This window comes from Eptatretus burgeri, chromosome 7 (genome assembly GCF_056783735.1).
Source record: "Eptatretus burgeri isolate ZD-2024b chromosome 7, Ebu_testis_v1, whole genome shotgun sequence".
Taxonomy (NCBI): Eukaryota; Metazoa; Chordata; class Myxini; order Myxiniformes; family Myxinidae; genus Eptatretus; species Eptatretus burgeri.
Window position 1 is genome coordinate 70,073,275 of NC_140967.1, and position 14,120 is coordinate 70,087,394.

At 43.0% G+C, this 14,120-nt stretch overlaps 2 long non-coding RNA genes across 3 annotated transcripts in view; one reads left to right on the top strand and one right to left on the bottom strand.

Annotated features, from left to right (window-relative positions):
- Window positions 1-6,245, bottom strand: part of LOC147023496 (uncharacterized) — a 286,895-nt gene extending 280,650 nt beyond the window's left edge. For both annotated transcript variants that reach the window (XR_015060226.1, XR_015060225.1), the window contains exon 1: window positions 6,180-6,245. This is a non-coding gene — a long non-coding RNA (uncharacterized LOC147023496). The remainder of the gene's footprint in view (window positions 1-6,179) is intronic.
- Window positions 5,587-13,202, top strand: LOC147023499 (uncharacterized). Its single transcript, XR_015060227.1, has 2 exons — window positions 5,587-6,227; window positions 12,764-13,202. It is a non-coding gene; the product is annotated as an uncharacterized LOC147023499 (long non-coding RNA).
- The last annotated feature ends 918 nt before the right edge of the window (window positions 13,203-14,120 follow it).

Consider the following 14,120-nt stretch of genomic DNA (forward strand, 5'->3'; position numbering starts at 1 on the left):
ATTTAGCACATTAAAAAAAAATTCTTTCATTCTCGAAAATGGTTCCAGATGAGTGGTTCCGACAGAATGGCAAGATAGATCAGAATCTGCCTGTACCTGTCAGCAGTCGGGAGACCATCAATTTTAAACAAATCACAAACAACATTGGCTGAGATGCAGCCCCCAACCTCCTCAATGCTTCATTGTGGATGTTGTGTGTTGACGATGATATCGTTCTCTTATTCAATATCAAACAAACGACATTGATTGTTGACGAACAATTCTAAATTAAAGTCATCCATAAAGCGCATACCTCCAGTTTTATAATTTCAGCAGTTTGTGGCCGGATGCCCATTTCAACCTTTTGGTTCGGTTTCTTAACTCAGCGGCAGTTATCGACCTGCTGTACATCCATTCACTGAGGCTTATTTGTGCCAAGATGTATCTTACTGTCCTCGAGGTAATATTAACAGCAATCCCTTTGGCAAGATCTGTCCAAGATTATCCTTGACCACATAAAGAACACAAAGATAATAAACATAAAATATTGCAGCAATTTATCATATGGAGTAACTTTCACTAGCCAATTCTATGATTTCTGAAAACTTTGTTTTATAGTATTCCAGTCCTATGAGCAATTTGTTGAAATGCACTCCATGTGTCTACCTGTAAGCTTCACATTGGCACGCCACTTTCTGAATGCTTAGATGACAACAAATGTCAAAAGAGAGGTCAATAAACTTGGGAGGAAACTCCACACCTGAGAAGACTGCTTGGCTCATCAGACCTGCTTCTTCCACATCAAATGACTTTAATGTGAGGGGTGAACAGCAAGTCCATGGCCTGACTTTAAAAGTCTGTAATTGACATTAACAAGACACATCGAAGTTTCACAAGAATTTTAAGTGTTGAAAATCAATGTAAATACCCTTTTGGTGTCATACGACTCATTTAATGTAAGGCTATAATTTTGGGTTAAAGGTTGAATAGAATTGGATCATCCTAAATTGTCCTCTGGTGCAATGGGAAATGGAGGCATCATGGAGTATCCTTCGAAGAGAACAACAAAGTAATCTTTCCGATGTATAACGACAGATGTGATCCCACCTGCTCGCAGGGCCCACTCAGGGGTTCCAGGATCCTGGGGAGGCTTCACAGTCAGTGTCTAACCTTCTCCAGGGGTCCATGAGACCAAGAAGTTCCCAGTGGACGAGATCAAGATCGTATAATACATTAAAAACTAAAGAGATAAATTTAAGATCATACCATCGGCAGATTTCAAAAGCACCTGCTTCGATTTGGTCACCAGATCTGCAGTCACGAGTCGTGTCTTCCGTTCCTGGTCATCGAGTGTGCAGTTGCGATTAATTTCTCTTGTTCCCAAACAATCATCCGTTCAACCATGCCACTAGTTTACTGTGTTAGTCGACTAAGACCTTGATGACAGTTTCTTTTAGATCTTTCCAAAAATGAAATAATAATAATAAAAAAAACTTGACATGTACAGGTACATTCATTCAAAGTACACTGCCACCATGCCAAATAAATAAATAACAAATCCTCCAGCACACGACATCGCCGGGGTGCCTTTGGTGCCCGGTGATACCGCCTTTCAGCACATGGAAACGGAATTGGGAGGGAGAAGTGTACAATAATTGATTAATTGCATAATTAAAATAAATAAATAATAATCGTAAACGAATTAATTTCTTAATCAATTGGATAATGGCATACCAAAACCACCACTGTTTCATACAAATCGAACTTTTTGAAAATTAAGTAATTCATTGAAAAATTAAATAATTAATTGATTAATCAATAAATCAAAATCCTCCTTTATAGCCAAATCACTTGGTCACTGTCATGTCCAAATATCAGCTTCCCAGCTCAAAAGGTGCCTGAGGTATTGCCCCGATGAAAAATAAAATAAATAAGTAATTAATAAATCGATAAGTAATTTATCAATTGATTGATTAATCACAAGATTATAAATAATGTTTTTGCCAAAGCACATCATCACTTTTGTCCCCAAATTTCAGCTTCCTTGCTCATAGGATAGCTGAGATATCGCCGGACAAAGAAAGAAAGAAAATAATTAATCGATTAATCAATTAAACTAAAAACACCCTTAAGAGCCAAATCACTTGTTCACTGTCCTAATTCAGCTTCTGAGCTCTAAAGGTGCCTGAGATATTGCCCAGATAAGAAAAAAAATTAATAAATCGATAATAATTAAGCAATCAGTTAATTGATTAATCCAAAAAAATTACATTTTTGCCAAAGAACATCTTCACTTTTGTCCCCAAATTTCAGCTTCCGAGCTCAAAGGATGGCTGAGATATCACCTGGCCAAACAAACAAACAAGCAAACAATAAAACAAGAAAGACAAGTTGGTAGGCGACATGGCTGCTCGCTCTAGATGGAAAGCTGGCCGACACGACTAGCCAATATTCATGTTCATGCTATCAATCAATTTAGCACAATAAATATGATTATCACAGCCCTCTTAGTTTGTGCCCAGAAACCCGCTTTGTGAAATTTCAGGCATGTTTCCAAAGAGACTCTAACAAATGGCAGCCCTGGTAATTCCATTTATCTATTCGCTAAAGATTTTATTCTTTTATATGATGCTGAAAGACATTCTCCTTGGGCACAAAAATAATAGGTCCCTCGGAGGTCCAGTTTCGGAGGTATTGATTTTTTTGTACAGTCCACAATAAGTGTACAATGTACGATAAAGTATTTTAGCTGTTGCTAAGCAACAGAGGTGTGCATAGCAACCATTCATTTTTGTGTACATGCTCGCCACATTGTACATGTTTCACCCAAGTTTCATCAAAATCAGACTCTTTCTCTTAGAGATATTCGCAATTAACCGTTTCTGAAATGTTCGACATGTACTCGCCCAAAACCTATCTCCTCCTACAAATATTTTTTGTTAGGGCTGCAAATTGGCATGAAGGGAGCTAGATAGATTGCACACAGAACTCTAAGCTTCTATTTTTCGATTTTTATTTTATTTTTTTTCGATTTTTTGACCACTTTAAAGGGCAGTTGCTATGCCGTTGCCAGGGCCCGGGGTCCCATATTCGAAAGCAAACTATTCCCAGAAATATTGGTCCTACTTACCAAATTTCATTGGAATCGGTTGAGTGGTTTAGCCCCGAGGCTTGACCAAAGTTTTTCGGACAGACAGACAGATGGAAATGTCCAAAATAAGGGTGCTCTAAGAGCAGCCAAAAACGGAGTAAAAACTGGGTACTCTCTTCCTTCAGTGGTTAGTGATGACGTCATGCATCGGCTAGATATGGAATTGGGAAAGAGCGGTGTGCAACAAATGGAGTAAAAACTGAGTACTGTACTCCCTTCAATGCCTGGCGATGACGTCATGCTTCGCCTGGGTTTAGCATTGGGGAGCAGTGGTGTACAAAACAGCCTCTCTTCAATCATATTGTAGATTATACTTATTAGTGTCATCAACAGCGCTTAGATCACATTTTGCAAGCTGCTCAGCGAATGGTAAAATAGTCTGCATAAGAAATATATAATACGAGAGAGTTCATAGAACACGTTACCCCGCACAATCTTGAGAAAGAAGGACCTAAACGTGTTTGCAAGCAGTACATTTGATTGGTCGTGATAATGTAAATGCTGTAATATTTCGTCATAAGCCAGCCATTCCTTATTTACCGTTATTTGCAAGGCATGCAATTTCACTGACTTTTTTCGCCTTTAAAAAAAATATATATTGTAATTGACAATCAAAACAAGTACTTATATAAACGTGCGTTTCATTGTCTCAGTTAAATATGACAAATGTTTAAAATGTAACCTTCACCTCAAGAGGCACAATTTCCTGGCGTATACACGTCGTGGTGGCAGCTGCAGCTGGAGTCAAATCCCTCAAGGGAAATCCATGTTATAATCTGGTACGTGCTGTTTGAAAGCGATGGGTGGTATTGCTATCCTGTTTGAACGGGACATCTGGAGATGCCCAGAGACAGTTATTCTTTATTAATTTGTATGTCAACTGTAATTCAGACATTACTTTGTTCTATTGCACCTGTTAAGTTTGCCATACTCTCATATTATATGGCACTGCCTTTCCTCCCTCTCCCCTCATTTTGCTTTCCCCTCCCCACATGCTACCTTCCCCTCCCTCCCTTCACGCTAACCTCCTTCCAAACCTCTCCACCACCATACAACTCTCCGAAGGTTGAGGAGAGGACGGGATGTCAGAGAATGAACACTTTTTTTTGGCAATCAGATCTGTTGCTAAGATCAATTCCACAGTTTACATTGTGAAATTCGGCTCAGGTTGAGATATTCTGGAGCTTATTGCATTCCAATTGTAAAACATACGTGGAAATTAAATAAAGGCACCAACACTGGCATGGCTTTTTAGATGATTGAAGGAAAATGTCCTTCCTTCCCTTACCATCCGCTCACACATACCTCCCACCAAAGCCCCTCCCCCTTTTACCCCCCACGGATTTCTCCAGGCTGTGTTTGACCCGTTTGAACGTGCTGTTTTAACGTACCCCATTTCATTCAATCCTGCACTAATGCTGGCAGATGGGACCATTCCCCCCTCCCCTCCCCTTTCCTCTTCAGTCCCATGACAACATGATAGCATGTGCAAGGTGATAACCCCTCTCACCCTTTCACCCTCAAGTGCCCCTTCCAAACGCAAGTCCAGAACACCTTCTTTCCTTCCACCACTTCCCCCTCCCCTCATCCCTCTCTTTCCTCGCTTTCTCACTATCTCTCATTCCTCACACCCCCAACCCTCACCCTTCCCGTCTCTCCCACCTTTGCCCTCCTCACTCCCCACCCTCACTCCCTCCAATCCCTCTTCACTACCTACCTTCCTCCTCTCTTTCTCTCTCCGCTCCCTGCTTAATATTCCCGTCAGTGAAGCGACGGGTTGTATTTGCAAGTACATACTGTAGATATAGGTTTCCATGACAATCACTGAGTACCGAGAAAATATGGGTGGTTGTTTCGAAGTCCAATTTACAAAGCATTCCGTGGGCGGATTTGCGGAGGATTCCGTCATATTCGGATAAACGTCCCATTGCGCACAGACTAGAGGCAGAGAGACCTGTTCAGAAGCTGAATCTTGGGTTGACCCTACATTATTATGGTTCAGGTTCAAATCGTACCACGAGATATAACTATGCAATCTGATGCACCATAGTTTGTAACACAGAGCGTTGGTTCTGCCGAAGCAGTTTGTAAAACTGGAGTCAAACTCGGGTCAAACTGGGAGGTTTTTGTCTTCCCTCTCCAAGCAGTAGTCAGGGAAGGAATTTTGGAATTTGTTCATGTCCCTGGTGATACCTCACCTACTCTTCGGGAAGGAAACTGTGGGATCTTTAACATCCACTAATTGATGTCGATAGACGACGAGACGTCCAGTTCAACACCGATCCGATGGACGGCTTACACATTGATGAATCACCCTGCCTGTGAAACACCAGGATGACAGTTTGTAGCTGGGTCGGGATTTGAACCCAGGCCAGATGGCTTAGAGGTGAGTGTGCATACTTTTATATATATACAACATCCCATACACCATACGTGTCACGTTCTCGGAAGATTTTGGAGGGCACAGGTTATCCGGGATTAACAAACGTTTGGAGCTCCTGCGATAAGCAACGTTTGTCCATTGCTGGACATTCCCCACAATGGCCATCCAAGCGTCGTCCTTATTGTGTTCCCGGAACTTTTCCCTGATTGCGTCAATTCATCAAGCAGTTATCGTGGAGGCCGAGAAAGGGGTCGCGCCGGCGATTCCAACCCGTGGTGAATTCGCTCAAAGTCGGACGGACGCGGCCCTGCCGGCCCCCCTCTATCTCCGTCCCCGAGTGAGTGCTTCGCTAAATGAATAAGGCCGACATTGAGTTTGTCTTCGGCAATCCCAACCTCGGGAACAAGTCGAACTCCGACGCTATTGCAACGCTCTGCCACGCCATCAATTCGTTACAAATGAAATTACTCCGAATGTTATATTCACGAGTGGCGGAGGGGACTGACATCCCGAGCCCACATGATTTGGCGCACAACCGAGCAGGAAAATGCTTTTTGAGCGGAACCTCCCACGCAGTATTATCGGCCCTTTATCGTTCCCATCTCCGCGCAAGAGGCTCTTTTCAATCACTCCGAGCTGCCTTCACTTATATATGCAATTACTCACTGCCGCGCTGCCTCGCCGCGGTTCCCAGAAACACACGTGGAGCTTGTTGTGAGTGCTCACGGGCTTTTTTTTCTTTTTGTTTTTTGAGTGTTTAATGCTTCCCAGCTGCGTTGGTGTGGGGATTTGGAGGAAGGGCTGTATGTGCCCGAGCGACCCCAAACAGTTGTTGTTGTTGTTGTTGTCTTTCTTCTTCTTCTTCTTCGTCGGACTTGGAACTAGCCGCGTAACCTGCAACATTATAATGACCGCCAACGAAGCGTCCAAAACTACCGATCGGCAGTCTGTCCGGTCAGGCGCAGCAGCTGTGATCTGATTGTAGTCTGAGGTCGGAGGTTGTCCAGCAGGGGGCAGCTGTTGAGGCGGCGAAGCGCTCGTGAGACGCTCTCGCGCGGCGGGCACGTGGGGGCACGGCTAAGGCACGACGACGAACCGAAAAGGCGCGAAGATCCCCCTTACGGAACGGGGATCCACTGTCACGCGGAGCATGTTCCACGGGAGTCTTATATAATATTGTCATTAACAGTTTAATTACGCGTAATTAATTGTTCATTAACAGGTCGCGACCATTTATTGTTGGTTTATGTTGTTGCTGCAAACTAATTAACGGCATACGTCCGTGATGATATAATAACGTGTTCATTTTTTTTTTTGCCACAATCCAAGAGAATAACATATGGAGGTAGGTGTACGTCTTTAGCCAGGTCTCAGATGCATGTTATTAGCCACACATAAGGTGTACGATATCAACGAAATAACAGGTGCATCTTATCAGCCAGATAGCATGTGCAAGTTATCAGCAAGATAACAAGTGCATGTTACCATCCAGATATCAGGTGTGTTATCAGCCAGACTGCATTTGCAGGTTTTCAGCCAGATAGCATGTGTGTTATCAGACAGATAGATGTACTTCATCAGCCAGATAGCAGGTGCAAGTTATCAGCCATGTGTGTTATCAGCCAGATATCAGGTTTGTTATCAGCCAGATATGTGCACGTTACCATTCAGATGACAGGTTTGTCACCATCCAGATAGCAATTGCAAATTTATCAGGTGTTATCAGCCACATATCAGATGCACGTTGTCAGCCAGATAGCATGTGCAAGCTATCAGCCAGATAGCAGGTGTGTTATCAGCCAGATATCATGTGTCAGTCATCAGTCAGATAGCATGTGCCGGTTATCAGCCCGATGGCATGTGCAAGTTATCTGCCAGATAGCATGTGCCGGTTATCAGCCCGATGGCATGTGCAAGTTATCTGCCAGATATCAGGTGTTTTATCAGTCAGGTAGCATGTGCAAGTTATCAGCCAGATAGCTTGTGTTATCAGGCACATAGCATGTTCAAGTTATCAGCCACATATCATGTGTGTTATCAGCCAAATATCAGGTGTGTTATCAGCCAGACAGCATGTGCAAGTTCTCAGCCAGATATCATGTGCCAGTTATCAGCCATATATCATGTGCACGTTACCATCCAGATGTCAGGTTTGTCACCATCCAGATAGCATTTGCAAATTATCAGCCAGATACCAGGTGTGTTATCAGCCAGATATCAGATAGCATGTGCAAGCTATCAGCCAGATAGCATGTGCAAGTTATCAGCCAAATATCAGGTGTTATCAGCCAGATAGCATGTACAAATTATCAGCCAGATAGCATGTGCCAGACATCAGCCCGATAACATGTGCAAGTTACCATCCAGCTGTCAGGTTTGTCACCAGATAGCATTTGCAAATTATCAGCCAGATATCAGGTGTGTTATCAGCCAGATATCAGATGCACATTGCCAGCCAGATAGCATGTGCAAGTTATCAGCCAGGTAGCATGTACCAGTTATCAGCCAGGTAGCATGTGTAAGTTATCAGCCAGATAGCATGTGTTATCAGCCACATAGTGTGTGCCAGTTATCAGCCACATAGCATGTTCAAGTTATCAGACACATATCATGTGTGTTATCAGCCAAATATCAGGTGTGTTATCAGCCAGACAGCATGTGCAAGTTATCAGCCAAATATCATAAGCCAGTTATCAGTCAGACAGCATGTGCATGTTATCAGCCAGATATCATGTGCACATTACTATCCAGATGTCAGGTTTTCACGATCCAGATGGCATTTGCAAATTATCAGCCACATATCAGATGCACGTTGTCAGTCAGATAGCATGTGCAAGCTATCAGCCAGATAGCAGATGTGTTAACAGCCAGATATCATGTGCCAGTTATCAGACAGCATGTGTGTGTGTGTGTGTTGTTAGCCAGGTATCATGTGTGTTATCAGCCAGATAGCATGTGCGAGTCGTCAGCCCGATAGTATGTGCAAGTTATCAGCTAGATATCAGGTGTTTTATCAGCCAGTTCTCAGCAACATTGCATTTGCAAGTTATCAGCCAGATATCAGGTGTGTTGTCAGCCAGATATCAGATAGCATGTGCAAGTTATCAGACAAATATCAGGTGTGTTATCAACCAGATAGCATGTGCAAGTTATCAGCCAGATATCAGGTGTTTTATCAGCCAGTTCTCAGCAACATTGCATTTGCAAGTTATCAACCAGATATCATGTGTGTTACCACCCAGATATCACGTGTGTTATCAGCCAGATAGCATGTGCAAGTAATCAGCCAGATATCATGTGCATGTTTCCATCCAGATGTCAGGTTTGTCACCATCCCAATAGCAGGTGTGTCATCAGCCAGATAGCATTTGCAAATTATCAGCAAGATATCAAGTATGTTGTCAGCCAGATATCAGATGCACGATGTCAACCAGATAGCATGTGCAAGTTATCAGCCAGATAGCATTTGCAAATCATCAGCCAGATCGCATTTGTAAATTATCAGCCAGATATCAGGTGTGTTATCAGCCAGACATCAGGTGTGTTTCAGCCAGATATCAGATGCCCATCATCAGCCAGATAGCATGTGCCAGTCATCAGCCCGATAGCAAGTGCAAGTTATCAGCCAGATATCAGGTATTTTATCAGCCAGATAGCATGTGAAAGTTAACAGCCAGATATCATGTGCATCTTACCATTCAGACGTCAGCTTTGTCACCATCCAGATAGCATGTGCAAGCTATCAGCCAGATAGCATGTGTTGTCAGCCAGATAGCATGTGCACGTTACCATCCAGATATCAGGTGTGTCATCAGCGAGATAGCATGTGTGTTAGCAGCCAGAGAGCAGGTGCACCTTATCAGCCAGATAGTATTTACAAGTTACCAGCCAGATATTAGGTGTATCTTTTCAGCCGGATTGCAGATGCAAGTTATCAGCCAGATATCAGGTGCATCTTATCAGTCAGATCACAGGAAAGTTGAACCTATAAAAAGTAGGGACCTATGTGCTAAGGTTCCAGAGAATACAAACACTTCGATTGTCACCAAGGGTCTTCGGCATGAACAAGTGAATTTAACTATCTCAGGCAGTTTTCAACAGGGAACATCGAGGACGATTTATTAAACCTTGAGTAACAAACCCACATGTATCAATACCAACCCTTTTCTTTGAAACACAATGCTCACATAATGTACCAGAATACGCACGCGCACACACACACACACACGCACGCACGCACACACACCTCCCCAATCGCAGTGTGAATCTTTTAAGCTGCTGCAATCAAAGGGTATAAAGCCATTCCATCTACATAGCGCGCCAGGGTGCTTGTGCCCTCATTTACATACATTTGTGCATCCAAGTGTTACTGTGACAGTAAATTACCACGACTGGGAACTTTTTTAAATTTTAATTTCATTCCTAGGGTGGGAATCTTTCGAGCTTTTGCTGTGAACACCTGATGTCCTCTCCTGACCGAATGTCGAGAGAGACAGAGACAGAGACAGAGACAGAGACAGAGACAGAGACAGAGACAGAGACAGAGACAGAGACAGAGAGAGAGAGAGAGAGAGAGAGAGAGAGAGAGAGAGAGAGAGAGAGAGAGAGAGAGAGACAAGTGAACAACCCCACAAGACATTTCCAAGGACCACTGTACTCAAAAATGGGAAGTGTGAAATGTTAACACGGGTCTTTCACAAGGTTATGGAGTTGAGAATGGTCAGAGGTCATGTGGTCTGGGTATAAAATGGTGGTAAGCACAGATGGATGGAAGATCTTTCATAATGTGGCTTAAATTTCATGTTTCATCTTCAAGCATCATCTGAACACTTGCCCAAGAAAGGAGGTATTTGCCAGAATAAATAACAATAATAATAATGCTCACATTTTCATAATTGGGTGGTTTTTCACATGTGATACATGAACATGTGGCGTGTCAACACGTGGAAAGGTGAATGAGAATTTTCCACTGAACTTGGAGAAAGTGCCATCACTTCCCAAGGCACTCTGGGCACCAGTGATGTCACAACAATGGCACAGTCTTTCTCACTGCACTCATCAGGGCAGTCCTAAAGGAGGAATTGCCTCCCCATGCATGCCGACCTGTGGAGATTGTTTGTGCTCAGGTCAGGTCAGGTGTGGGAGCATGCGCCGGAGCAGCGTGTCGCTGCGTCCACTTTCTGCCGGTAGTCCAGGGGCCTCCGTCTGGCCATCCCCCAGGCAGATGCCTGGCCCAACCCCATCTCCTTGAGATGCTCATCAACCTGTGCTCTATCATACGAAAATACGCAATTTGGTGTCTGTCTGACTGTAATACATTCGGTCATTACCTATCCATCTCAACCAAACTTGCCATAGGGATGAGGGGTCACACAACAGAGGTTGCAGCAACTTAATTTGCCCCCGTTGCCAAGGTGTTTTCCACTTTGGACGAACTCCATGTTAAGGTGTATAAATAGCTCATTGTGGCATTTCGTGGGGCACACCAACTGGAAGTAAAATTATGATAACCACAAACTATTCAGTCTCCCTTTTTTCGTATGCAGCACAAGGCTGTGGGTTAGCATCATTGTCTGAGGGCACGGTTGTGCCACCGATGCAATGCCCTCTGTAGGTTTGGGCAGGAATTTGGCGAAGGTGTCGGCGATAGCTCACCTACTCTTCGCAAAGGACACCGTGTGATCTTTAACACCTACCAACTCACAATGCTCACAATGCTGGCAGATGGGATGGGGACGGTACACACATTGATGAATCACCCTCCCTGTGAAACACCTGGGTGACAGTTTAAGGCTGGGTCATGATTCAAACCCAGGGTAGACGGCTTCTAGGAAAGTGTGCATACCTCCAGGCTTTCTGTTCAGCCCATGATTCAGTCAATTCTGTCAAATTCATGATTACATTTTGAAACAGTCGCGACTTTTTTTTACAACTAAATTGAGAGAAATTTGGAGGAAACCCAACATCTTTGAGGCATTCTATGCTTAACGCATCCACCACAGACCAGCGGATCCGAGCCATCTTGACTTGCTGGGCTACTAGGTAGGCCTGCTAGCTTGGCCCCAGCAATCTTTAGCTAATAAAGGTGCTTAAATGAGTGTTTATGTAGGAATGATGGATCCCATTGCCTGTCTGATTTTTTTCTCGCCATCAGATTATATGTGAGCTGTATGTGCAATGTTTATATAGTAACTTACATCTTGGGGCCTTATATGTGATTTCTATCATCCATGGCTTCAAGTGTGACATACAATATTGTCTCCGACACCCTTAAGGTCCGATTGTGACCTCTATTTGATGCATAACCCCATCCCTAATGGGCACTAGCATTGTTTAATACTCACCTCAGAGAAATTTTAAGAAAATTGGACATACTGAACTTACATATGGATGGTGTATAGGTGAAAAGTCGCTGGTCCACACACTGACTGAAAGAAAAAATATTATAACCATAATTATTATTATCAATGGCCTACTTCTGGTGACATTCATTATTATCAGATTTCACCAAACATCCCTATCCTGTGCTTCTTTCCGAAGCTCTCTCTGGCAGACAGCTTTGTTGCAGCCTTTACCATCCAGTGCAAGCAAAGTGTGCCTCTTCATCTTCTGCATGCTTGATTTCTCCAGACTTTCGTTTTCTGTATGCATGATTTGTCCAAAGTGTGACAGTTTCTGTTTTGGCATCAGCACTTCCAATGTACATGGTTTTCTAATTGGTTCGCGGGCACCAGCAGTGACCTCTATTTTCGTTGTGTTTGTGTGTCTGTCTGTCTGTTTGTGACTCTCTCCAGAGCTCCGTGATGTTTAATACGATCTTGATGAAACTTGGACACAAGCTAGATATCATGGTCTAGTTGTGTCTTATTGTATGAGGGGCGTCCCACGCCCCTTGTGGGCGGAGCCACATCCGCTTGAACTTTTTATTTATTTTTATTTTTAAGAAAATTTTTTCTCTTTTTTTTTTTCTCGCAATTTCATTTCCTAGACGCTGTGCGTAATGTCCATAAGTACAATGTATAAAAAAATCCGATTTGATTTGGTCAATTTTGACGGAAGAGATACGTTTTTACGGTAGGACTTCCTCAATAATGCCCGTGAACCATCGTCACCTCCCGGCTTGTCTTCTTCCTTCCTTTCTTTCTTTCTTCTTCACTGTCCATGACTCACATCCATACATTGCAGCTGGAAATACCAGATCATTCATGAGCCTCCTCTTGTTTTGTATCATCGCATCTTTGTCTTTCCAGATCTTTGTCAAACCTGTCATGGCTGTTCTCCCCAACATAAACTATCTATGAATTTCTCCTCAACATTCTACACTCACTGCAATCGTAGAACCAAGGAAGATGAAACTTTCCACGATTTTCACGTGATCCTCTTGTTGACCTTCGCAGAAACAACGTCAAAAGATATCGTGATGCTAAACCACAAGAGGATTGTATTGTCGTGCTATGATGTCATGTGGTGTCATTCTTCATCCATCACAATCTCACAACAAAATTAAAATGTCAAAATATGTCGTGATGGCAATCCATAAGACGATTGTTGTGTTATATTGTGGCATCGTAATGTAGTGTCATTCCTACTTTGTTTGTTTGTTATTTTTTTGAAATTTCATCCCTCTGTTTTTACATTTTTGTTAATGTTTTTTTTAATTGTCATAATAAAGCCATGTCCCAAGTTTCAGTTGAATATGTGAAAAGGTATTGGAAAAGAAGTCTGAAAAAACACAAGTGGGACGGATGGACGGACGGAGAGCAAACCTATAATCCGCTCCGGTGAAACCGGAAGGGGGAATATAACTTGAAGCACCAACCTCTGTCAGGCTGAACAGTTTACGTTTTGTATCCCACTGATAGCGCGGATCTGAATCTGGACCTGAACCAAGATCTAATCGCCTTGTTCTCGTCACCTACCCAACTCATCCACTTTGTTTCATCCAAATCTGTCCACAACTTCCTGAGATATCATGCAATACAGTATATCATTTTGGGCCATCTCTCAATGGTGAATAATCACTTAAAGAATTCCAGTGTTAGGATCTGGATCTTCACCAAAATCAAATGGATTAGTCCTTGTCACACACCCAACATGTCCAATAAGTTTCGTCCGAACTAATCATTAACTTTTTGAGATACTAGGGGACCCATTGGTCCATTGGACCAAATTTTCATTGGTCTTCACAGCCTTGGGTGTTTTTACTGGTCTGAACAAGAACAATAGGTTTCCCAGCCTGGAAGTCTTGAAACCCTAATATTAATAATAATTAGAGGTGGAAAGGATCTTGGGGGGTCTTAGAGGGTTTTCAAAGGTCGAAGGGGTCTCAGCGGTCAAAAGGGTCAAAAGGTACATTCCAATAGTACGTAATTAATAGACACAAAAAGCATCTCTCTCACACACACACACACACACACACACACACACACACACACACACACACACACACACACACACACACACACACACACACCTCATCCATTTATGATAGATTCTGCACACATACAAACACAGATAGGGGTGAAAACAAATACCTCCATCCACCTTCAGTGGGCAGATGTAAATAATATCATATTATCACAGTGGCTGGTGGGAGTGTCCTACATA